This window comes from Microcebus murinus, chromosome 24, assembly GCF_040939455.1.
Source record: "Microcebus murinus isolate Inina chromosome 24, M.murinus_Inina_mat1.0, whole genome shotgun sequence".
Taxonomy (NCBI): Eukaryota; Metazoa; Chordata; class Mammalia; order Primates; family Cheirogaleidae; genus Microcebus; species Microcebus murinus.
The window spans coordinates 9,836,018-9,861,532 of record NC_134127.1 but is presented as its reverse complement, the minus strand read 5'-3'; the positions used below and the strand labels follow the sequence as shown (position 1 = coordinate 9,861,532).

Here is a 25,515-nt window from a genome sequence, read left to right as displayed (position 1 = left end):
CCTGCCGGCATCAGTTTAGCCAGAACCCTGTTTCCTCTTAGAAATTTTCCATCCCCTGACCCTGCCTTTTTCCTTGGCTCTAAATCCCTTTTCTTTGTTGTGTTCTACATTAGGCCCCATTCTATATTGAGGTCTCTTTTCCCCTATTGCAATAGTTCCTGAGTAGAATCTGTTTTCACTCATTTAACTACTACCCAGCTCTGTCATTCTTTGGCATCACAAAAACAACAACAACAAATTTGCTCTCCTTGAAGATAGTGAGATTACTCAAGTTCATCTAGGACCATGAAAATGGTTCATTTCATTATTTTTTCCCCTTCATCTTCTTTAAAAGTTACGATTCTTCACGAGTTAAAGTTAGACTATAGCATGGCTGGGCAAATTTTGGTCTATCCTTTGGTGAATGAATTACTGACTATTCAACCCCACAACAACTTCTGGCTGTGTCCTGTGACCCCACAGCAAGAGTTTGCCAAATGGGGCTTTGCATGACAGACTACGTGTTACCTGTCCATAGCTGAGCTTTCCAAGTAATCATTGGAAAACATTTATTATATAGCAAAATTCCCAAATGTTTATTTCAGTTGTTTAGGGGGAAAAGTATTGGTTTGGAGGACAGTAAAATTGGTTGTTTTCCCTCCCCATTTTCCATGTGTTTCATTCCGTTAGGTCTTGTGAAGTTTAGGACAGGATTTATTTGTCACTTCCGACTACAAATAGAACATTCCCTCATGAGTGCTTTTGAAAATATATGGCGATCTCTTCAATGCCGAATTGGGACGTAGAGAGATTGTGAAACCCCATTGCTTCCATAGTTTTGCTGAATGCAATCAGAAAGTCTCCTTTTTATTACTGAGCAATTAAAATTCATGAGAAAAAATTGAAAGGCCTGGAGTAGGGAGTCTATGCAGGTGTTGGAAAGAGGCCCAAGGCGATAGCAAGAATGGCTCTCCCAATTTCGGGTCAAAACAAGTGACAACAAGACAGGGAACACATTTATGTTTGCTACCCTGATATTTGCTCTCACTATCCTATTAGATATATTGAATGGTGTGTGCAAATGGGCAGGGGAAATTTAAGGTTGTGTGTATGTGTGTGTGTTTCTTACAAATAGCTTTTATAGCACATGATTTTTCTCATAAGTGATACAGGGGCATGCTTCCTTCCCAATTCTGAAGTTTTGTTTTTGTTTTGCTTTTTTCCTATATAAAGAGTTCAATTAGGTGAACTCTGCCCCTTACCTCATTTGTCCTGGTGATATATATGAAATAGCATCTGACTAGCAAATAAGATTAATTGTAATTAGTAATTATATTAATTGTGCATGCTCCTTTCTGCTCTTCTTCCTCTTCGTGGGGGGAGCTGCCCTCTGAGAGCAGATGTTGCCCTCTGTTCTTTCTGTCCACGAGGGTAGGCCTGTTCTGTCGTCCACTGCTGCTCGTGGCTGGCTCAGAAATGGGCCTAATGTTAAAATTCAGTGAACATGTGTTTCCACCTAGCTGTATCTTTACAAAGGTTGATCTTTTACTCTCTGTCTTTAGTCTTTTATTTTTCAAACTGCTCAGAAGCCTAGCTGAGAAGAAGGGTGGTATTTATTGGGGCCAACTAAGAGACCTCAATTGTGACCCAAAGATTGGTTCTATGAATGCAGGGTGCAGAAATCCAGTTAGCCACCATCACTGCAGGAGAGAGAGCCAAGTTCGAGCCAATCTGCGAAAATGGCAAATTCCAACAATGTTTTGTCCCTCAAAACCATCGCTGCACAAACAGCCTGGAGGCATTAATGTAACCAATAGAAAATCCTGTCCGCATTAAACCTACAGAAAGTGATCTGAGCAGAGGAAACACGTTTGTCAAAAATATGGAACCCTGAACTCTTTCTGAGACCCCAAACACTGATACATCTTTAAATTTCATAAAAGTTGCTATTATCTTGCCCCAGCGGTGGACAGTTCTATATGACAATTGCTCACTTAGCTCTCAACTTCCAGAACAGCAGTTACAATTTTGAAGCTTTGCTCTTAAGTATAAGTCTGTGTGCTGAGTTCCAGCCTGGCTAACTGCTCTAAGAGTGGGTTCCTGGGACCTATGGGGTTTGTTCCCATGATCTAGGTATATGTGCATCATAAACTCTTGTCTCTTGACATGTAGTCCTCAGAGAGATTCTCTGCTTGGCTTGACTCTGGTGGAAGAGAGGCTGGTGGCTTTCAAGAAAATGCTTGTCAAATATTTCAGAAGAAACAGCGGCAGATTGTAAATTCTAAAAATGACCACGGGGGTATTTCTAGTCTCATTTGCTCTTCCAGAATCTTGTCATTCCTCATCAAAAAGTGGATTCTATTGCTCCCCTCTCAACCTCAAATCTGAACAATTGGGGTTTTTGAACAGACTTTATGTGAGATGGTCCTGTCTCCTTTACCTGAATGCATTATTGGGATGGATATTACGGTTGACCGAAGATGGCTTTCCCTAACTAGTATTGTTACCAAAAGGTATATATAAGTTTGCACCTGAGGCCAATTTTCATTGAACATGCTAAATGGGAAACAATAGAACTGTCTCAACCTACACAGGTGGTTAATTTAAAACAATGTAGAGTACCTGGTGGACAAAAGGAGATTGCCACTGTAATTAATGACATGCTAGAAGCTGGAGTGCTGATACTAAAGAATTCTCTGGTACAACAGCCCCGTGTGGCCCATACAAAGGCAGGTAGTTCATGGAAACTATTAGTAGACTACTGAGGCTCAAATAAAGCTGTACCGCCCATGGCCTCAGCAGTTACAGACATGGTTTCAATCATACAAGAAGTACAACGGGCTAAAGGAAACGGGTACTCCGTGACTGATCTTGCAAACACTTTCTTCTCTATCTCAATTTCAGAAAAGCGCCAACCATAGTCCAATTTCATATGGGAAGGATCCCAATTTACAGGGTTATCTGAACTCACCAGCTTACTGTCATAATTTGGTCAGGAGGGATTTGGACTTGATGCATGTCTCGAGTGTAATAATACACTATATTGATGACGTTATGATAACATTAGAATCTCAAGAGCAGGCCGTGACTGATTAGAATGCAATGGTGACTCGCATGACCAATAGGGGCAGGTTAATAAATTCAGCAGAGGTCCCAACTTGCCCAAATGGTGATGTTTAGGAGTAACCTAGGTAGGAGCCTACCAGGATATTCTACAAGCAACTAAAAATAAACTGCTTTTGCTACTCATCCTTAGGAACAGACAAGAAATCCAGCATTGGATTGGTTATTTGGAATTTGGAGAACATATATTCCACATCTGGAAATATTGCTAGCTCCTGCACATAAGACTACCTGAAAGAACACGGTATTTGAGTGGGGACCTGAATGAAAGCAGATCATGTCTGCATTACCAAACTCTGTAGCTCGCTCAATCCCTTTGAGCCCTTCCAATACCCACTTGGATGGTTTTGGGAGTATCTGCCACTGTGACTGATGCAGACTGGAGCTTATGGCAAAAGCCTGTGCATATCTGGGATCTCCAGGTACTGCCACCCTGGACACAACTTTTGAGAGAGACAATTATTATCTTGCTATGGGGCATTAGCTGGGACAACCTCAATGACTAAGGGACATAAAATAATCATGAAATTTGAGATACAACGTCTTGTGTGATGTCAGAGAAACACTGTAATAAGGAAGGCAGTACCCTGAAGGGTTCCAGAATATGGTGGACATGGTTTATACAGGAGCATGCCACCAGGGGAATGCAAGGAGGCACCCACTGTATCCATGAGCAGGTAGCTCTGGTTTCCCCTAGGACTGGCTTTAGAGCCACCTGAGGAGCTGTTACAATCTATTGCTTTGGGGACAGTGCCCTATCAATAGCTCTCAATTGACCAACAAAAACTGGTTTGTGGATGACAGTTCCAGGATGAACAGACATAATCCTGTCTGGAAATCTGCTGTGTTAAGACCAGCAGATGGAAAGACTGTGTGGTTGAAGGAAGTGAGAACAAACCAGCTTCATGGGTTGAGTTACATGCTCCTTTTCTAGCAATGATGGGAGTGTCAAACATGATAAAAGCCCCTATGTTTGGGTTTTTACAGATGGCTAGGTAGTAGCCAATGGCTTGGCCATATGGTGAGGTATATGGGCAATGGAGAACTGGAATGTTAAAGAGATAGTCATGGGGTGCAGCCCTGCAGAAATCATGATGGGGACTTAAGGAGCATTGAAGTAGGACAGGCTGATGCCCATCAGAAGAACCCGTTCCAGGTTCAGAAGGTGACAGAACCACCCAGTGAAGCTGTTGGTGTTCTTCCTTGAAGTGGCCACCTGGGTCCAGGGGTCCATGCAATGATTGGACGTGGGGGTACTGGCACATTGCAGAGATGGGCTGAAGCTAGACATACTCCTCTTGCACTTTCTGAAGCACAGACTGTCAACAAGCTCTGTTCTGTCCACAAGAGAGATGGAGACTGCAGGTGGCTATAGGGAGGATTCCCAGGGGGAAGGCCACACACATAGCTGGTCATTGCCTTACGTTGGACCAATGCCAATATCCCCTGGGAGCTATAACTGGGTCCTAACAGGAATACACACTTACTCTAGACTGGGCTTTACATACCTGGTGATAAATACATTCATTGCTCAAAGTGCTAACTATTTCAGGATTGGAACAGAAGATACTGTACCAATTTGTGCCACCAAACTACATTTCTTCAATACAAGGGATACACATTAGAACCCATGGTGTCCACAGTGGGTAAAGTAATACCACATCAAATGGACATATCATGTTGCATATCATCCACAGGGTAATGGTTTCACAGAGACAATGGAAACATTTGCTGTCTAGGAGGAGATGAAGGCATGAAGGGGTGACCTCCATTAGTGTGCTCCCACTCAACATGACAGGGGCTCAGGGAGGGTCTCCTAGGCACATTTGTCACTGTTCTGGGGGATCTGGGGAGGAAGGGTTGAGGGAGGATGCTGGAATGAGTATATAATTTTTCCTCTCCACATCATCTCATTTTTTTTTTGTCCTGGTAGGAAGCAATGGGATACTCCCTGATGTGTAGGGGTCCCAGGACCAGTGATGTAACTGTGGGTGCTGGAGCCAGGGGTGGTTCCGAAGCAAGAAAATGTTAACTATGCTTTTAAACATTTGTGCCAGAATTCCTAAGGGCATGGGGGAGTGGACTGTGCCTTCACCCCATCTGGTTGGGGTTGACAGTGAATCCTGTGTTGCCTTAGTGGTTAGGATAGTCCTGTACCTGTGTAACCCTACTCGAAGAGGAACAGACTGAAAGAGATACACTTGCTAGACTAGAATTGCTGCCAGCCATCTGGGCCCACACAGTCCTTTCTAAAGGTGGAAAAGTTTGGATAAAAATAAGTAACAAATGGAGAGAAGGAAAAACAGTAGCTTACAGCAAAGGATACGTAAGTTATGCAAGAAGGGAAATCCAACATTGCACTAACACCTCAAGAGGCTCAGATCAAGATGAATAATTTGAGCAAGAAGAGAGCATTGGTTTACATTTTTGCAAATCTCTTTAACACCTGGATTAACATTAATAATAATATTATCTCTTAGTACAATTACCGTCAGATGCCTGGAAGGTTGAGGCCATGTGTTGGCTGAGACCACCTCTGCTTTTGGAACCAGACAAGGCTGAACGCAGCCTGCAGACCTGAGTGGCACAGCTCTGGGAGACATTCTGGTCATAAGATATGATGACAAATGAGACTGACTCCTAATGACTAAATGGAATTCTAATAATGTGCCGGAATCCTTTGACTCATATATTCCAGGCTACATCTACTACAAAGGATCTCGTTTGGGAAGGAATTTCTCAGAACTGCTTCCTACCAGGACTTCCAACTTGATGGTGTACATCTCCCAACAGACTGATCACTGCAACTAAACACACTGATGATCAAATTCTTAAACAAGGTCCTTGGTTATTCTGGACAAAATATTATATAATGGCAGCATGTCCAACATACCACAGTGGGCTATGTGCAAATATGTATCCCTCTTATTTTCATGAATGGAAATCTATAAATTGAAATAGGGGAAAACAATGGGTCTCTGATAGGATTAAAGTAGTGGGTATCCCATGGTAGATCTGAGTTTCCAGGGACAGTGGCTTCTACCTGAGACAAGGAAGGCTGTAGGAGGCCTCATGGCACACTTGAACTAAATTACATCTAGGGGTGACTACCACTCATGTTACCCTACTATGGGGACACATTTTTTGGTGCAAAACACGTATCCTAACTGCGCTTGGGCCGTTGGTACACAACAGCGAAGACATGCATGGTGGGTTATTCAACGCTGGCTCACAAGACATAAAAGAGATAGATGCAGGTCTGTATATCCCAAGTCAAACTGAGTTTACTTTTAATGAGGAGCAGTATTCAGAAGAAAAAGATTTATTAACTGGAATAGACAGAATAGAGGAAATTCTCTTCCAAGAGGAAGGCAATGGCAGTCAGCCTGGGGAGATGACAAGGCTTTAGCAAAGTGGGTCAGGCAGACTCAGCAAATAATGCGGGATATTGCTAACACCCAGCCTTGGGGAGGGGCTTGTACCCTGACCCAACAGGGCCCCCTGACAATTTTAATAGGAATGGAAGCCGAAGTGGCCATGGGGCAGTGCCCCACTGTCCTGGCTCCTGGGGCCCATATGTAGGAGTCTTACAGCCCTCCAAACTTATGGAAGTTGTCTGGGGGGGGGGGCACTTGTAGTTTACACTGATGGACTATGACTGCTGTCACCCCAGAATCGGTCCAGATAAAATATATCCAGCAGTGTAGTTGGTAGGGACAAGAACTAGTCAAAATCCCACCATGTCTTTCCCAAAGGAGACAGGTGGCCTTTTCCATATGTTCACACATAATAGAAACCAGGCTCAGAACAGACCTGTGAGATGAGATGGGGGATTCTTTTTTTTGTCCTCAATTAACTTGAAACCCAGAAATAATCAAGTCATGGCCAATTGTAACGATGTCCATCCTTAGTAATATCAGATATACGAGCAAGGGTGTATTCTGTTGGGAATACACAAAACAAATGCCTATGTAATTCTTACTGATTTGTTCTGTAATAAAACTGAGTTGTTGGCTGGGTGTAGTGTGTAGTGACTGTAATCCTAGCACTCTGGGAGGCAGAGGCGGGCAGATCGCTCAAGGTCAGGAGTTCGAAACCAGCCTGAGCAAGAGCGAGACCCTGTCTCTACTATAAATAGAAAGAAATTAATTGGACAACTAAAAATATATATAGAAAAAATAGCCAGGCATGGTGGTGCATGCCTATAGGCCCAGCTACTCGAAAGGCTGAGGTAAAAGGATTGCTTTAGGAGTTTGATGTTGCTGTGAGTTAGGCTGACGCCACGCACTCTAGCCTGGGCAACAGAGTGAGACTCTGTCTCAAACAAACAAAACAAACAAACAAAAAAAACTAAGCTGAATTGTTCCTTGATCACATGGTATCATACTGGTGGTGTTAAAGATTCAATTACCTCATGTAAATAAATCTTATGATACTATTGATATTGATGATTTGATGTGTTGGGAAATTGAGTTAACACCTCTCTAAAATGTAATATCTATGGAAAATGACTGGCCCGAGGCAGCACTGGATCTAGCTAACCATCAGCAGATTTCTGTGCTAAATAGTTCTGCACAAGCTCATCACAAGGTGCAAATAGCAGTAGAATGCACAAGTCACTATGAGTATGGAAATGTGTGTAATGGTTTGATTGGGCAAATTAGCTGTGTCTTTAAATCTATCCCTCCCCCACACTGGGGGTTCAGAGAGCTGCTGGCTTGGTGAACACATCTCCATGCCAGGGGAGGGTGGCACACACCCTGACTCCATGGGGACAGAGGCGTCCCTGGCTCAGGACCCTTCCAGACCTTGCTCTATGTATCTCTTCCTCTGGCTGTTCATTTGTATCCTTTAAAGTGAACTTTGCATAATCCTTTGTAATACATTGGTAATAGTATGTAAACGATTTCCCTGGTTCTGTGAGCTACATTAGCAAATTATTCAGCTGAGGAGGGGATTGGGAGAATCTCCTATTTATAGCCAAGTCAGACAGAAAGCTGTGAGTGACCTGGAGACCTAGTACTCGTGATTGCATCTGAAGTGGGGTTGCAGGGGCGGGGGGAGTCTGGTGGGGTTAAGTCCTTAACCAGCGGGGTCTGTGCTAACTCCAACTAGTGTCAGACTTGGATTGAATTGTAGGACACCCAGCCGCTGTATGAGAACTTGTCAGTGGGGCGAAAAACCCACACGTGTGGTCACAGAGGTGTTGAGTGTGAGGATAGAGAAAAACAGTTGGTTAGAAGTGAAGTACGGGCCAGGCGCGGTGGCTCACGCCTGTAATCCTAGCTCTCTGGGAGGCCGAGGCGGGCGGATTGCTCGAGGTCAGGAGTTCGAAACCAGCCTGAGCAAGAGCGAGACCCCGTCTCTACTATAAATAGAAAGAAACTAATTGGCCAACTAATATATATAGAAAAAATTAGCCGGGCATGGTGGCACATGCCTGTAGTCCCAGCTACTTGGGAGGCTGAGACAGAAGGATCGCTTGAGCCCAGGAGTTTGAGGTTGCTGTGAGCTAGGCAGACGCCACGGCACTCACTCTAGCCTGGGCAACAAAGCGAGACTCTGTCTCAAAAAAAAAAAAAAAAAAAAAAGAAGTGAAGTACGTATTGAGGGTGGTGTGACTGCAGAAGAAAACACAGTTTGGTTTCCCCTGTATGTAAGCCCAGGCCACGTGGAGAGATCACGTGTAGGTATTTCAGCCCCAAGACAACCCTAACCAAAGCCTTAGCTCATACCTAGAATCAACCTCCAGCTATATGCAGGAGCAAACCTTCAAATGATTCCAGTCCTGGGGCTTCGAACCTAAGTGAACAGAGATGAGCTAAATGTACCAAGCCCTGCTGAAATGGCAGATTGTGGGAAAACTGAATGTAGTCATTATCTCAAGCCATAAAGTTATGGTTTCATTTATTATGCAGCCACGATACCTGGAACGGAACCCACTCTATTCAACAATAGCTTCTGCCAGTTTGCCGAAGCCTTCAATAATGGATTACATGGCAAGAAGTAGATTTTAGAAATGGAATACAGTCTGAACAACCATAAGTTTTGGGGAAAACTTTTTCTCTGGCGAAAGTTTCAGTATTACTTGCTATCGTAAATTACCACCAACTTGGTGGCTTGAAACACTAGAAATTTATTCTCTTACAGCTCTGGAGACCAGAAATCAGAAATGAGCATCTCTGCTAACAACATGGATGAACCAGGAGAACATTGTGCTAAGTGAAATAAACCAGGCACAGAAAGGCAAAAACTGCACGATTTCACTTATATGTAGAATCTAAAAAAATTAAATTTACAGACTTAGAGTTGGATAGTAGTTACCAGAGTCTAGGGGTGGGGATGGGGTGATGATGAAAGGACAGATGTTGATCAAAAGGTACAACATTTTTGCTAGACAAGAGGAATAAGCTTTAGCGATCCATTGCACAGAATGGTGACTATAATAAACAATAATGCATTGTATATTTAAAAATTGCTGAAAGGATAGATTTTAAATGGTTTTACCATAGAAAATGATGAGTATGTGAGGTGATGGATTTGTTAATTAGCTTAATTTAGTCATTCCACAATGTGACCATATAGCAAAATATCACTTTGTACCCTATAACTATATATATAAAATTATTTGTCAATTCAAAATAAAATTAAATTTTAAAATGAAATCAGTATCACTGGGATGAAATCAAGATGTCAGTAGGTCTGCTCCCTCTGGAGGTTCTTGGGGAGAATGCATGCCTGCCTTTCCAGCTTCTGTCTGTGGCTGCCAGAATTCCTTGGCTTGTGGCCACATCACTCTAATCTTCAAAGACAGCATCTTCAAATCTCTCTCTCCTCTGTCTTTGTCTCATGGTCTCCTCTCTCTCTCTTATAAGGATATATATAATTGCATTTAGGGCCCACTGGATAATCCAGGATAATCTCCCCATTTCCAGATCCTTAATTTCATCACATCTGCAAAGACCCTATTTCTCTATAAGGTAACACACACAGATTCCTGAGATTAAGACCTAAATAACATTTGGGGACCATTTTACAGCCTAAATATTTCCTCCTTTGGTATCGTTCACCACTCTAAATTTTTACTATTAAAATGTTGAACAGTCTTTTTTTTTGAGACAGAGTCTCACTCTGTTGCCCTGGCTAGAGTGCTGTGGTGTCAGCCTATCTCACAGCAACCTCAAACTCCTGGGCTCAAGCGATCCTCCTGCCTCAGCCTTCCGAGTAGCTGGGACTACAGGCATGCGCCACCATGCCTGGCTAATTTTTTCTATCTATATTAGTTGTCCAATTAATTTATTTCTATTTTTAGTAGAGATGGGGGTCTTGCTCTTACTCAGGCTGCTTTTGAACTCTTGACCTTGAGCAATCTGCCTGCCTCGGCCTTCCAGAGTGCTGGGATTACAGGCGTGAGCCACTGTACCTGGCCAGGACATTCTTGTACACATATATTGTTAAGCATATTTTGTTAGGTAATATTATAAACACACACAAATTATTGAGAACAACATACAAACCAGGTTTATTGATATTTCAAGATTTTGCCATATTTGCTTAAGAAACAATTAAAAATTTTACTACATTAATGAAACTTTATAGAAAGAGTTGGAACTCTATGTGTACCTCTCTCTTATTCCTCAGAGGTAACCATTGTCCTGACTTTGTTATTTATGATTACATGTTTTAAAACTATTTCTACTTGGGAGGGAACATTCCTCTACTCAACTGATACAAAAACTAGACAAAGATATCATCATAAGAAAAGAAAACTGAAGATCCATATCTGTTATGAATATGAACATAAAAACAACTGGAGAGCCACGTAAGAAACAGTGAAGTTGGACCCTTACTTTACACCATATACAAAAATTAACTCAATTGGATCAAAGACAGACTGTAAATGCTAAAACTATGAAACTCTTAGAAGAAAATATAGGAATACATCTTCATAATCTGGGAGTTATTAAAGGATTCTTATATATGACACTAAGAGCACAAGTAACAAAAGAAAAATAAATTGGAACTCATCAAAACCTTTTTTTGCTTCAAAGGACACTATCAGCAAAGTAAAAAGTCAGGCCATGGGATGGGAGAATATATTTTCAAATCATCTGTCTGATAAGGGATTTGTACCTGGAATATATACAAAACCTTGACAACTCAATAGCAAAAAGACAACCCAATTAAAAAAACAGGCAAAATATCTGAACAAACATTTCTTCAAAAACATATACAAATAGCCAATAAACATATTAAGAGATGGCTCAGGATCTCTAATCATCAGGGGAACGCAAATAAACACCACAACGAGCTACCACTTCACATACATTGAGATGGCTGGAATTTAAAAGTCAGATAATGTTAATAACAAGTGTTGTTGAGGCTAGGAACTGGTTTGTATGTGTCCCGTTCAGGTGTTGAAACTCAATGGCCAAAATTCAGGTGTTGAAACTTAACGGCCAATGTGATGCTACTAAGAAGCGTAGACTGTAAGAGGTGATTAGGCCGTGAGGACGCCTCCCCTTGAGAATGGAACCAGGGCCCTTATAAAGGCAGCCTCATGCAGCATTCGGTTGCCGTGACCTTTCACCTTTCACCTTCCGCCACGTCGGGGCGCAGCGTTTCTCCCTCTGGGGAGCTGCGGCAACCAGGCGCCATCTTGGAAGTGCCCAGCAGCGCTTGTCAGCAAACAGAGCCCGTTCGTGCCTTTATCTTGGACTTCCCAGCTTCCAGAACTGTAAGAAAACACATTTCTACTATTTATAAACTACCCAGTTTGAGGTATTTTGTTACAGTAGCACAGACTAAGACACGGGCAAATAAGAACCCTTATACATTGCTGGCGGGAATGCAAAATGGTGCAGCCGTTTTGCAAGAAACGGTGCGGCACTTCCTCAAAAGATTAAGCTTGGGGTTACCACAGGACCACCCCGCAATTCCACTCCTGCAGACATATCCAAGAGAGATAAAAACACGTCCTCACAAAACTTGCACGTGAACGTTTATGGCACTGTTATTCCTAAGAGCCAGGTACTCAAATAAAAGGTGGAAGCAACCCCAGTGTTCATATGTGGGTAAATAGGAAAATGATGTCGTCTGTCCATAAAAAGGAACAAAGGACATACTGATACTTGCTGCGACATGGATGAACTTTGAAAACATTATGCTAAGTGAAAGAAGCCAGTCAACACCAGTCCGCAAATTATGATTCCAGTTATATGACATGCCTAGAAAAGGGAAATGGAGAGAGACAGCAAATAGATCAGTGGCTGATTCAGGAAGGAGGAGGTGAGAGGAGACGGTTGTAATAGCTAAAGGTTATGGAGTTTCTTTTTGAGGTGGCGAAAATATTCTAAAATTGGTGATGGTTGTGCATATCTGTGAATATACTAACTATTCAATTTTACACTTCACATGGGTGAGTTGTATGGTATGTAAATTATATCTTAAGCTGTTTTTAAAAGTGCTTAAATCAATTTTGACTCCCACCAGCAGTATGTGAGAATTCTGTTGTCCACGCCTTTACCATTATTTTATACCAGCGGACTTAAATTTCTGCCTCTCTGGTGGGTCTGAAATATTTCCTCTTTTATGCTTTCCTGATTATTACGGCCGAATGTCTCTTCATGTTTATTAGCTATATGGATTTTCCTCGTCTGTAAATTTCCTCTTCATCTGTTTTAACCATTTCTTTTTGTGGGCTCTTTGTCTTTTTCTAATTGATTTATTGGAGTATTTGGAGCCTCCAGGCTGGTGACAAAGGGTCCTCAGAGGTCCCTGGTTGTTCTTGTTTCTGGGCCTTTTTGTGGACTAGAATTTACACTGATGCTCCATGTTCACATTCGGGCCTAGAGTTTTTACATAAACATGTTGAACTGATATCTCCAACTCTTTTCCCTCATACACACAATAGTTTCAGCTTAACAATACCATGTGCTCTGTAATAATAGAAGTAAAAATTCTTTAAAAGCTTTTGCCCTATACATTTAAAAATATTTTTTAATTTTAATGAAAATGCATATTTAATATGGAAGAGTTATAAGATAGAAAAATCGTAAAGAACAAAAATTATTTGTTGGCTGGGGTTGGTGGCTCACACCTGTAATCCTAGCACTCTGGGAGCTGAGGCGGGTGGATCTCTCGAGGTCAGGAGTTCAAAACCAGCCTGAGCAAGAGCGAGACCCCCGTCTCTATTAAAAATAGAGAGGAATTAATTGGCCAACTAAAAATGTAAAGAAAAAATTAGCCGGGCATGGTGGTACATGCCTGTAGTCCCAGCTATTTGGGAGGGTGAGGCAGGAGAATCGCTTGAACCCAGGAGTTTGAGGTTGCTGCGAGCTAGGCTGATGCCATGGCACTCTAGCAGGGCAACAGAGTAAGACTCCGTCTTAAAAAAAATATTTGATAATATAATCCAACAACCCATATATTATCAGTGTGACAGTTTTTGAATATTTGTCTTGAAAATGGTTCAGACAGTAAACTTTTGAATACAATGAGTCCATATCCCATTATGTATTTTAAATGGGAAAATAATAATGTGTTCTTAGACTATGCAAAAGCCCCACCAATTCCTCGAATATTACTAAAATATTCATAAATACCTACAGAAAAATCCATTGGAATTTCTGCAAATCTTAAGGCATTTAAAACACTACTGATTATTTAACACCTGATAAAATTGTAAGTGGGTATATTTGTATGTTTTATAAAACAATGCCATATAGCATTATAAATTAAAATTTTCTTCTACATTGCAAATAATATATTACTATAACTGTAAATCAAATCATTGAATATATGAAGGATACTGTAAGGAATGCAAATAATATTTACCAAAATGAAGTAAATCAATGCAATTTTTAATAAAATCTTTAATTGTCAATTGAATAGCTGCTTGAATGTGGTTGGATGGTGAAGAGAAATGGAAGCTATGGTCACTGTTGCTGTTTGGGGGTGAAGGCTTGGCTGGTGGTGGCTTAAGGGACATGTGAACAAACTGGAGATGGGGTGAGTGAAACAGGAAATATAGGAGGTTTGTTCTTATTTAAATTTGAGAAGCTTTGTGTTCAGTCTTCTCTTGTTGCACTCAAGACACCAGAGGTTGGTGTCTATTTTCTGTAATTCATTGAAGAAAAATGCTACAACCTTTCTTCTTAGATCTGCAGTATCTTTATTCCAGAGAATTCTATGTCTTTGGTTGAGACACAATTTCTCCTTTGTTTGGTTTGTGAAATTAGGGTTAGCTAGGTGGTCACCATGATTTATTTTATTCCTCATACAAGTCGCATTAATGGAAATGAGTGCCTAGCTTTTCATTTTATGCAGTGCAGATTTGGGTAGTTAAACTTGCCTGTGAATCATAGTTTATCCATAAACTCCAGCATGTTCTATTTAGAACCACAGGAGTAAGAATCTAATACATACAGTAAAAATCTTCATATACATTAAGTCCAGGGAGGTTCTCAATTTTTAGCCTGATCACAGTTTTATTGATATCTTAGTGGCTTGGTTGAATTACATGCAGATATTGAGAAATTATATTTTCTTTATAAAATTGGTCATTCCAAAAGAGTTCTGGTTTGCTGAATACAACCCTTCTAGTATAAAATATAAAGACGTAGGCTCATTATACCGGGTTTCTTTTTTGAGTGAGGCTCTCAATAAAAAGATACAAAATAAATGGATACATATCAAGGCTGTGTGGTAATATTCTAATTTCTACTTAACTCTTGGATTGGGATCCTATTGGATTTTGAAGTATTGGTGGGAAAATACTATTGACGCCACTTGGAAGGAACAGGTGCAGTAAAAGTTTTAATAGGATGGACTGCTATTGCTATTTCTATAAAAACATGCCCCCAGGAAAAGGGAGCAAAGTCCGTTAACCTAATCACCATTTCCACACTGTGAGGAGAAAATGGGCTATTATTTTTTATTTTTCACCAGAGCGATTAGTTTAAGCTCTCACACTCTGGGTTTCTGAGATGCGATGTCTGTTTCTATGGGAACGGCAGTGGCAGGCAGCTGCTCAGTTGTCAGACACATCTAATAATCAAGGGAAGCTCCTGTCTGAATGCAAGCCAAGTTCCTCCAGCATCTTTGGTCATTTGATCACATGTGCGTCCACCGGCTGTAAAAACATCTCGGGATATAGGAAGTTGAAATACGTAAGTCATATTGAAAGAAATATATATTCATCTATTATAAAATTTTATTTATTTAATGGGGAAAGCACTAAGAAATGATTTGAAGAGTTATTTAACGAAGGCCACAGAGGGTAAACAGAGCTTCTGTACTCAGTAAAGTTAATTTTTGTTTTTTTTTGATACTCAGGTCTCCTGTTCCATATGCTCAAAATGCAGGATCCTGAAATACACAGGAAATGATCCAACCCAATCCACTTTCTTTATTCTTGACTTTATCTTTTGCCGTGAATTCTTGCCTTGTTTTCTGTGCCATGAACTGGGATGTATAAGGTAGCAAGAAATATAAACATCCCTGCTGTTAGTTCCTACGTCTCAAGCCTGGAAAAATCTTTCATTGATCTCCGGTCATTCTTGTTGGTAAGAAGAAAAGACGTCTCCCCAGACACATCTCTTCCCTAATTGGCCTTCTCAGAACTCCTCATCAAAGCCCCATTAAGACTTTTTGCTATATCGGATCCCATTGGGATATTGGTTAATTACTTTGTGATTCTCCCCCTGTGCATGGTAAGTAAACCTCTTCCTCTTAATAAAAAAAGAAAGAACTTTTTGCTACACCAAACCCCTTAGCTCTTATAGTCCCCTCATTTAGAATCCCACACATCCATCCATTCACTCAGCAAATACTGAGGGCCTACTGTGTGCCAAGCTGGTGCTAAGAGATTGGTACAAAGCCTGCCTTCACGAATCCCCTTAGAGTTAGGTTGGGAAAAGTGATTACAGAAATAAATGTACAACTCGTTATACAGTAACAGACCATGATAAGTCTTAGGAGATTACTATGAAAAAGAATGAGGGGTGCTACCTGATTTATAGAAGTTGGATTCATAGAAATTATTTTCTGCAGCCAAAATCCAAATACTGAGCCTGAAATATGTGGGATGGGATGGATGTCTCCTGAATGGAGGCCTTTCCTCAAATTCTCTCATCTCTTTCTGCCTTTGCTATTATATCTTTTCTTTCTTTTTTGGTACTCCAAGTGGAACAGGTGCTATCACATCTGTTGAGGATCTTTATGGTGACCTTTTAGTACTCTTTTAATCAGTTTGTCTTCAGTTGCTTAATAGATTCCTCTTTAAGAAAGCTGAGGTTGTGAGATGGGGTTTGAAAGAAGCAATATAGCCACTGAGCAAAAAAATAACAACCTAAGGGTGTCTGAATGTCAAAGGAGCCCTGCGGACAACAAGGCCACATGAGGCCAATGGGTTGAGGTGGTGCTAACCGGGGCTTCCTGGAGAGGGACAGACTTGGGTGGGACTAAGAAATTTTCTCTGTCCCCGTCACCGTGTTCTGAGTCAGCAGCTGCCAAATCCAGATGTTTTCCAGCTGTATCTCTGCTTCCCTGTGGCAAGGAAAATGTGGGGTCCTGGGTGGCCTGGTTGCAGCTCACTGACTGAGAATTCGTCTGATGGTCCTTGGCAGGTGCATGGCAATGCGACACATTCAGTGACATTTCCCAGCGGTTTAAGTCACTGCGCGCACTGCTGCGGAGCATGAGCTCAGCCTGGGCAACAGCCCGGACCTCTCAACTTGTCCCGACGGATTAACGATTTATGCTGGGTGAGTAGAAAATAATTTTGACCTCATTTCACTTTATTACTTGTGAAATCATGGCAGTGCCTGTGGGCAGTTTTGTTTCAACATTTATATTGGGAGGAATTTTTGTGTTTTCCCAAGGCTGCATTCAATGAACAGGTAAATTTCAAATATTAACATACAAGTTGTTAATGAATTAATAAATGTAGGTTTCTAAAAGCCACATTTCTGTTAGAGTTAGTTATAGAAGGCACATGCATAATGAATTCAAATATTTAGTATTAAAGCTTGGAGAATTGTCATTTCCACTGGGCTGAGAATTAGAGTCAGGAACAAATGGTCCTTTGCTCCTCTCCTACAAATTCATTCATTCATTCATTCATTCTGCATTGTGTGCCTACTACGTGCCAAAATAGTATAATATTTATATTGCATATTCTATATAGTATAGTATAATATATAGGCATATAATATAATACATATAGATTATCATCAATACTAGCAAGTTCATAGGCAATAGTAATTTAATATGGCAAGTCTTATGATGTGGCACATGCAGGGTGCTACAGAGGGTAGGAAGGAAAGAGTCCCTGAGAATATATCATTGAAGCTGAGTTCTAAGGGAGGTGGTGTAGGTATTAGCTGGTTGATATTCACTGAGTATTAGTGTTACTCCAAAATTCATATTTTGAAGTCTTAACCTTCAGTGTGGCTGTATTTGGAGGGGAGGCCTCTAAGGAAGTAACTAAGGTTAAATGAGGTCATAAGGGTGGGGCCCTGATTTGGCAGGATTAGTGCCCTCCTAAGAAGAGACACCAGAGATCTCACTCTTTCCCTCTCTGTACACACACACACACACACACACACACACACACACACACACACAGGAGAGGTCATGTGAGGATACAGCAAGAAGGTGGCTGTCTGAAAGCCAGGAAGTGAGACCTCACCAGAACCCAAATTTGCCAAAACCTTGGACTTCTAGCCTCCAAAACTCTGAGACAATAAATGTCTCTTGTTTGAGCCACCCAGCTTGTGGTATTTTGTTACGGCAGCCCTAGCAGACTAATACAGTGGTGAGCTCTGTGTGTTGGAAGGTTGGGAAAGAGAGAGAGTAGATGGCATTTGGGGTTGAGGGAAGGCTGTGTAATTTTGTATTCCTACTAGGAGTGTATTAAGGTTCCGATTTTTCCACATCCTCGCCCAACACATAGTATTGTCTGTTTTTGATTATAACTGTTCTAGAGAATATGTTGTAGTTTCTCATTATGGTTTTAATTTGCATTTCCCTAATAACTAATGATATTGAGCATTTTTTCATATGATTATTAGCCATGTATATGTCTTACTTGACATGTCAGTTTGAGTCTTTGCCCATTTTTAAATTGGATTGTTTACCTTTTTATTGAGTTGGAAATGTTCTTTATACATATATTTTTTAGATATAGGTCCTTTATCAGATATATAATTTTAATATACTTCCTCTGAGTCTGTGACTTGTCTTTTCATATTATTATATTCTTTGCACAAATTTAAAAATTTTTAATGAAATCAAATGTATCAGTTTTTTAATGGCTTATTCAAGTGTGGCCCCTCGACTGAATCCAAACTTCACAGAATAAATCCCTTTTTAGGATTTATTCTGTAAAATTTGGATTTACTCAAAAGGCTGCACTCAAGGATGGAGAAGGCCACATGTAGCTCCAAGGCTGCAGGCTCCCTACCTTTTCTTCTAGAAGCTTTATCTATTACAGTTAGGCCCATGATCCATTTTGAGTTAATTTACATGTGAGGCTCTAAGATTTTTTTTGGCATATGAATATGCAATTATTCTAGAATCATTTGTTGAAAATATCAACCTTTCTCCATTGAATTGTCTTAGTACCTTTGTTGAAAATGAATGAATCATAAATATAAATGTTTATTTTTATGTCCTCAATCCTGTTCCTTGGTCTATATGCCTATCCTTATGCCAGTACCATATTGTCTTGATAACTATAGCTTAATAGTAAGTTTTGAAATTAGGTAGTATAAATCCTCAAAGTTTGTCTTTTTTTAAAAAAAATTGTTTTGGCTATTATATATCTATTGCATTTTTATATAAAATAGCCCCAACTTGTTAATTTCCACAAAAAAATTACACTGGGATTTTGATAAAGATTACATTGACTTATAGACCAATTCTCTCCTTGCTTTAAGGATTTTCTTTGTTTTTCAGTAGTTTGACTATGTTGTGACTAATTATAGATTTTTTAAAATTTATCTTTCTTGGGATAGTTTTTTAAAAAGTCTGTAGATTGATGTTTTTCATCAGTGTTCAATATTCATAGCCATTTTTTTTCCTGCTCCATTCCCTCTTTCCTCTCTTTCTAGGACTCTTCTTTTTTTCTTTATTTTACTGATTCCCACATTTCTCTTTTGTTTTCCTCCCCTTTTTTCCTATTATTTTCTTTCTCTCTTCTTTAATTTGGATTTTTTTCTATTGAATTTTCTACTGACTATTGAATTACGAAATTCAGTAATGTCTTTCTTATCTGCTGTTGAGCCCATACAGTGAGTTTTTAATAGTAAATACTCTATTTTTAGTTCTACGAAACTATATTTTCTTATTTTTTAAAAGATTAAAAATTTGAATGTCTAATATATATTTCTTTTTTATATTCTTCCACAGATTTACAAGAGTATTTTGAAGTTTTTGTCTACTGTGGCTAATATCTGAATCTTTTATTTCATGTTTTCTGATTATTAGTTACATTTCTCTAATTCTTTGTGTACCTAGCAATATTTTATTATTTGACAGACAATTGGAATAAGAGGACTGTAGAGGTTACAGATGATTCTGTTTTCCATTAAGGGAGTTTCTCACTTTATTCTGTTAAGAAGATAGTTTGAAGAGCACGTCACTTCAATCCGTGGATTGATCTGTGTTGAGACTGGGTTAGAGTTTTTCTAAGATCTAGTTTGCCTCTGGCTCATCTCTGGGCTGTGTTGTGTCCCCTCCTGGGATTTTGATTGAAAACTTGTGGGTCTCTATCTCCTTGGCACTGATGTACTGGAAGGGTTTAATTTTGACTCTTTGAGTTTTTAAACATAGCTCTTGCTTTATTCAGCTTCAAAATCTGATAACTGCTTCAAGGGCAACATAGGTCATAAAATACTCTTGTGGTATTTTATATTCTGAAAACCATGAAATTGTGAAAGATTTTACTCTACCTTTCCAACCTAGACCCTCCAGTCTCCTGTGCTGTCCGGTAACTGAAGAAATGACCCATGACAAACTCTGAACTTTTATACAGGATCCCCTAGATTCTAGTTCAGCTCAGCAGCTGAGAAACCTCTAAATTCACAATTGCTTTCTCTTGTACTTAGTAGAATTGCTCAGCCAGGGCCAAGCTCGATCCTCACGGCTATTTCAGAATTCCTCAATGACCCCAAGAAAGAAAATGGATCTTTTGGCTGGAGATTGTCAACTCTCCCAGGAAAGGCTCTTTAGACTTTGAAATTTTAGTTCATCTCGAGTCAGTGGTCCTCACTGACTTCACAGCCCTCTGATATCTTTAAACATATGATTTTTGTAATTTATGTGGTTTTTTTTTCCTAGTTACTAGCAGGAACATTGATCCATCATAACCTGTTTCATCTTTCTTAGAAGTAAAGTTCATTTTCTTTCAAAGAGAAAGAAGTGAATTCCAAAGCAGGCAGTTATAGGCATCTACAAACCAGTAAGTTTATTTTAGATACCGAGCAAAATTCTAGACCTTATTGTTTATAAGGCAGATGGGGAGTTATTATAAAGAATGCAGTAAACAAAAAAAATCTAATATAGGATCATAGAAAATACATCATCACTAAATATTCCTATTTCTTTTTTGACAAGGCTACAGAAAAACAGATAAAATCTATCTGAAATTCAGAAGGATACTTGACAAAGGTTTTGATGATTACTTGTCAAGATAGAAAAATGGGAAGTTGATACTAATACATTTAGATGGATTTATAGAGTCAAAGGATCTTACCCTATGACTTTTTAAAGAGATCAGTATGAGTTTGAAGAAATGTTCCTGTGAGTATAATACAAAGCTTGTTACCAAAGGCACTGGGTAGATTTTAATAAATGAATCTGATGGAGACAAAGACAACATGCAGATCACATGCAGTGGGACTAAATGCCAGTAAATTGAAAGACAGAATCAAGAACCATAATATTTCCAGCTCACCAGAACAAATCAAACTTAATAGGTACCACTGTAATGTCCAACATTTGTATAAATAAGAACTGTTAAAATGTAGGCTGAGAAAAACATGCGTCATAGGAACACGTGTTAAAAGAAAAAAAAACACTTGGGAATTATTGTTGGCATGAGCTCAGAATGAGTCAACAGGGTGACGTGTAGCAAGAAGGCCAGTGTGATTTACAGCGGCATTGAGTAGAGCACAGGGTCTAGAATGAGTACACTGAACTGGCGAGTGCATGTACCGAATACTGTGTGGACACTTGTGTTACAGCAAGTGTTAACAGCGACTGACCGGGGAAAGAACCGAGCAGCACACAGAGGGTCGGAGAATCAGCCTTTATTCCCCTGGCGGGCTCACGGGGCATGCCACCAAATTCTGAGCACTGCTTCCTTGTTCTCTTCTAGTTTTATACACTTCTTGGGGTTACACACAACCAATCAACTATGAACATGAGTTATCCAATCAGCGGTGGGATTCAAAAAGCATCCAATCAGCAACAAGCTTTACATATCCAATGAGCGGTGGGATTCAAAAAGCATCCAATCAGCAACAAGCTTTACGTATCCAATCAGCGAGAAGCTTTACATTCAATCAGCAACAAGCTTCACATATCCAATCAGCAGTGAGTTCAGCCATGGGGCCCTGGGGTGGGGGTTTTTCCCTGTCACTTGTGGTGGCATTCTGCTCTGAGCATCTAACTTTCAGAGAGGGATCATTTTGAAGCTTGCCCAGAGTAGCTTAACCAGAATATAAGAGAATGGGGTGCATAAAGATATATCGGAGAAAAAGTTGAAGGATGTGAGAGTGTCTAACTTGGGGAAGAGCAGTTCAGGAAGACAAAAGTGTTGTCTTCAACTGCATAAATGATTATGTTGTTTTGAGGTCAGAACTAGGACAGAAATGCAGAGAAAGGGCTACATTTCTAACACGCAGAAAACCTTTTTCAAAACAGTTACGTGTGTGCATTTTGAATGAGACTGTTTACTATAGGATGTAGATCTAGGACTTTTGAATCAGGAACAATTTAATTTTGGACCCTCTGCCACTTACAAGCTCTGTGATTTTACCTACTCTTTCAGACCCGGTTTCTTTAAACCTAAAATGGAGAGATCAATAGTACCGTATTTTTGGGCCATTACGAAAATTAAAGGAAATAACTCACATAAAGCTGTTGCACATTTTATATGACCAGTATATGTGAATTATTTTTAAGTTACTGTGGTTACAGAAAAAAAAAAAAGCACTTGCCCCTCAACACTGGCTAAGCCCCAACTCAAAATTTTGACTTAGTGCCTGAAAGGTAGGTGCCAGGGGAGCTGACTTCATCTGATGCTGCCATTAAGAGTCTACAGTTCATGAAAGTTAATTCTAAAAGACTTCAAGATGTTATTTTTACCTAGGTCTTCTGCTTGGATGAACTCATACTTTGAGTTTATGAAGCATGGTTCCAAAGTACTGAGATGTACCTTTTTACACTCACAAGTTCAGAAAAGATTAACATAGTATATGGAAAGCATATAGGGCAATGGTAACTTGAAACTGCTGGTAAGAGTGTGAATTGGATTAACCATTGTTTTACTGTTGTCAGTGTTCTCACCACAAAAAAATAGTAAATAAGTGAGGTGACAGATATGGTAATTAGCTTGATTTGTTTGACAATGTATACATATATCAAAACAGCAGGTTGTACACTGTAAATATATACAATTTTCATTTGTCATATAAAAGAATAAAACCTGTGATATTGATAGGAAATAATGGTTTTAGAATGATATGTACAATATCATAATCAATATAAGTGATTCACTTATATTGAATCACTTATCAATATAAATAATTTCACTTATATATAAATATTACCTGTAAATCATTATTAATGTCTACAGGTTTATAAATAAGGAGCCAAAACTTATGTCTTTTCCTTTTTATAACAGCCATCCTTAGTAAGTATAAGGTGACATCTCAGGTGTTTTTGATTTGAATTTCCCTGATGATTAGTGTGATGTTGAGAATTTTTTCATATATCTGTTGGCCATTGGTATGTCTTCTTTTGAGAAATGTCTGCTCAGGTTCTTCACCCATTTTAAAATCAGGTTGTTTATTTTTTGCTATTGAGTTCTATTAGTTCTGTATATATTAATGTTTTGGATCTTAACCCCTTATTATATGTATGGCTTACAAATATTTTTCTCTCAGTCCATAAGTTATCTCTTCACTCTGCCGATAGTTTTGTTTTTGAGTTGGATGTAGTTCCACTTGTTTATTTCCACATTGGTTGTCCATGCTTTTGGGGTCATATCCAAAATAATCATTGCCTAGACCTATAACAAGAAGATTTTTCCCTATGTTTTCTTCTGGAAGATTTATGGTTTTGGGTCTTAGATTTAAGTCTTTAATTTATTTTGAGCTAATTTTTGAATATGGTATAGATAAGGGTCAAATTTTATTCTTTAATTTTTCTCGGCTGGGTACGCTGGCTCTCACCTGTAATCCTGGCACTCTGGAAGGCTTAGAAGGGAGGATCACTTGTGGTCAGGAGTTCCAGATCAGCCTGAGCAAGAGTGAAACCCCGTCTGTACTCAAAATAGAAAAAATTAGCCAATCAACTAAAAATAGAAACAAAAAATTAGCTGGGCATGGTGGCTCACACCTGTACTCCCAGATACTCAGGAGGCCAAGGCAGGAGGATCACTTGAGCCCAGGAATTTGAAGTTGCTGTGAGCTAGGCTGACACCATGGCACTCACTCCAGCCTTGGCAGCGAAGCGAGACTCTGTCTCAAAAATAAATAAATAAATACATACATACATACATACATACATACATACTTTTTCTTTTATGACCTGACAGGAGTGTAGTGTAGAGGTTAAAACTATAGTTGCCAGAATCACTTGTGAATATCAACTTTCCCCAATACCATTTATTGAAAGGACAATACTCTTTCCATTATATATTCTTGCCTTCCTTGTCAAAGATTAGTTGACCACATATACATGGGTTTATTTCTGGGTTCCCACTTTTTCAAGAAATGGCTATGATAAGACATAGGTCACTAAGACCTTCGAGTGGGCCTGAGAAAGGGGAAACTTTGCTTCCAGGCCTCATAGCTTAAGAGGCAAAAGGAATGCTCAAGTTTCCTGTTAGGTTCAGCCCATTACCTAGGTTTGGGGAGTGTACAGAAAATTAAGGTTTCAGTGCTAGCTAGCAGTTAAAAGTATTCAAAAATCTCTTATAAATCTAGTATGGTTTTGAATAGTTGAATGAGATCGTATGTCCGAAGATTCGGAAACCCTGATGCCATTCACGTGGAGAGATTTAACTAACAGTAAGTTTCTGCTGGAGAAGGGAGTGAAAGGAAAGTACAAAGGAAAGCAAGGCACAAGGAGGGTCTTTTGAGAAGAGCCCTGGCCAGCCTGGAGACCCTGTGCACTTCGGGGAGAGGACAAAGGTGTCATTAAAGAGATGAATTGCAGATGGAAGGCATGGAGGCCCAAACTGGCAATGTCGTCACACATTGGCTTGGAGTAAGCTGGTGATATTAACTCCTGCAGAAAACCCAGCTACATGAACGAGAAAGTTTGGAAGTATGGCTTCATGATTAATGAACCTCATACTATCAATGCTTTGTTCAGTGGAAGAATTGTACTTGCCCAAATGTCCAGACAGTGATTTGGTTCTTTCTGTCTGGGGTCCTGTAGAACGTAGAGGGGACCCTGCTCTGCCAGCTGGAGGTGGCAGCAGGTGGAGGGAATGGATTCTCAGCTTGCCAGAGGCTGAGGTTCTAATTAGAATCTTCCTTCTGGCTTTTAGCAAGCAGCTTTCACTTGGTGTCCTTAGAGAAGAAAGTTCCATATTCAGCAAGAAATTGCCCTAGTTTAGATATATAAAACATTTTTGTGTTTGGGCTATAAAGCAGGTGGTCTTCAGGGCTCATGACAAGTATATCTTATAAAAGCATCATTAGCTCATAAAAACGCTGTCTAAAAATGCAACTTTGCCTTAGGTTGTAGCAAGAAGTGAGGGATTTTAAGACAGAATTGGGAAACTTCAAAATTTAGATTTCTTTTTCCCAGTTTATACATTGTATGCATTTTAATGTACATGGATGGATGGTGGAGTTGGTAGAAAGAGAAAGTGATGAGCGAGGGAGAAATGAGGGAGAGTTAAGATGTGCAGTAGATGGTGACAGTGTTGACCAAGGCTAGTTTGCTTCCACAACTTTAGTAAAGGTTTATTTATGCTATGGAGAATCTCCATTAGGTTTTTTTTCTTTTTCACTTTAAAGAAAATGTAAAGGTTTAGTTGTTTAGCCTGTACTGCCTTCTCCTGGTTGGTCTTGGATTAGCAACTAAGGTACAGCAAAAGCAAACTCTGAATGAACCCAAGCATAACACAGACGTTACATGCCAGATTATGATGCCTCCCATTGCTGTTTA

At 39.8% G+C, this 25,515-nt stretch overlaps 1 long non-coding RNA gene across 1 annotated transcript in view; it reads left to right on the top strand.

Moving 5' to 3' along the window:
- Positions 1–11,731: 11,731 nt before the first annotated feature.
- LOC142864095 (uncharacterized) overlaps positions 11,732–25,515 on the top strand; it is a 102,460-nt gene continuing 88,676 nt past the window's right edge. Inside the window, exons 1-3 of the long non-coding RNA XR_012914691.1 lie at positions 11,732–11,839; positions 15,439–15,815; positions 16,731–16,868. This is a non-coding gene — a long non-coding RNA (uncharacterized LOC142864095). The remainder of the gene's footprint in view (positions 11,840–15,438; positions 15,816–16,730; positions 16,869–25,515) is intronic.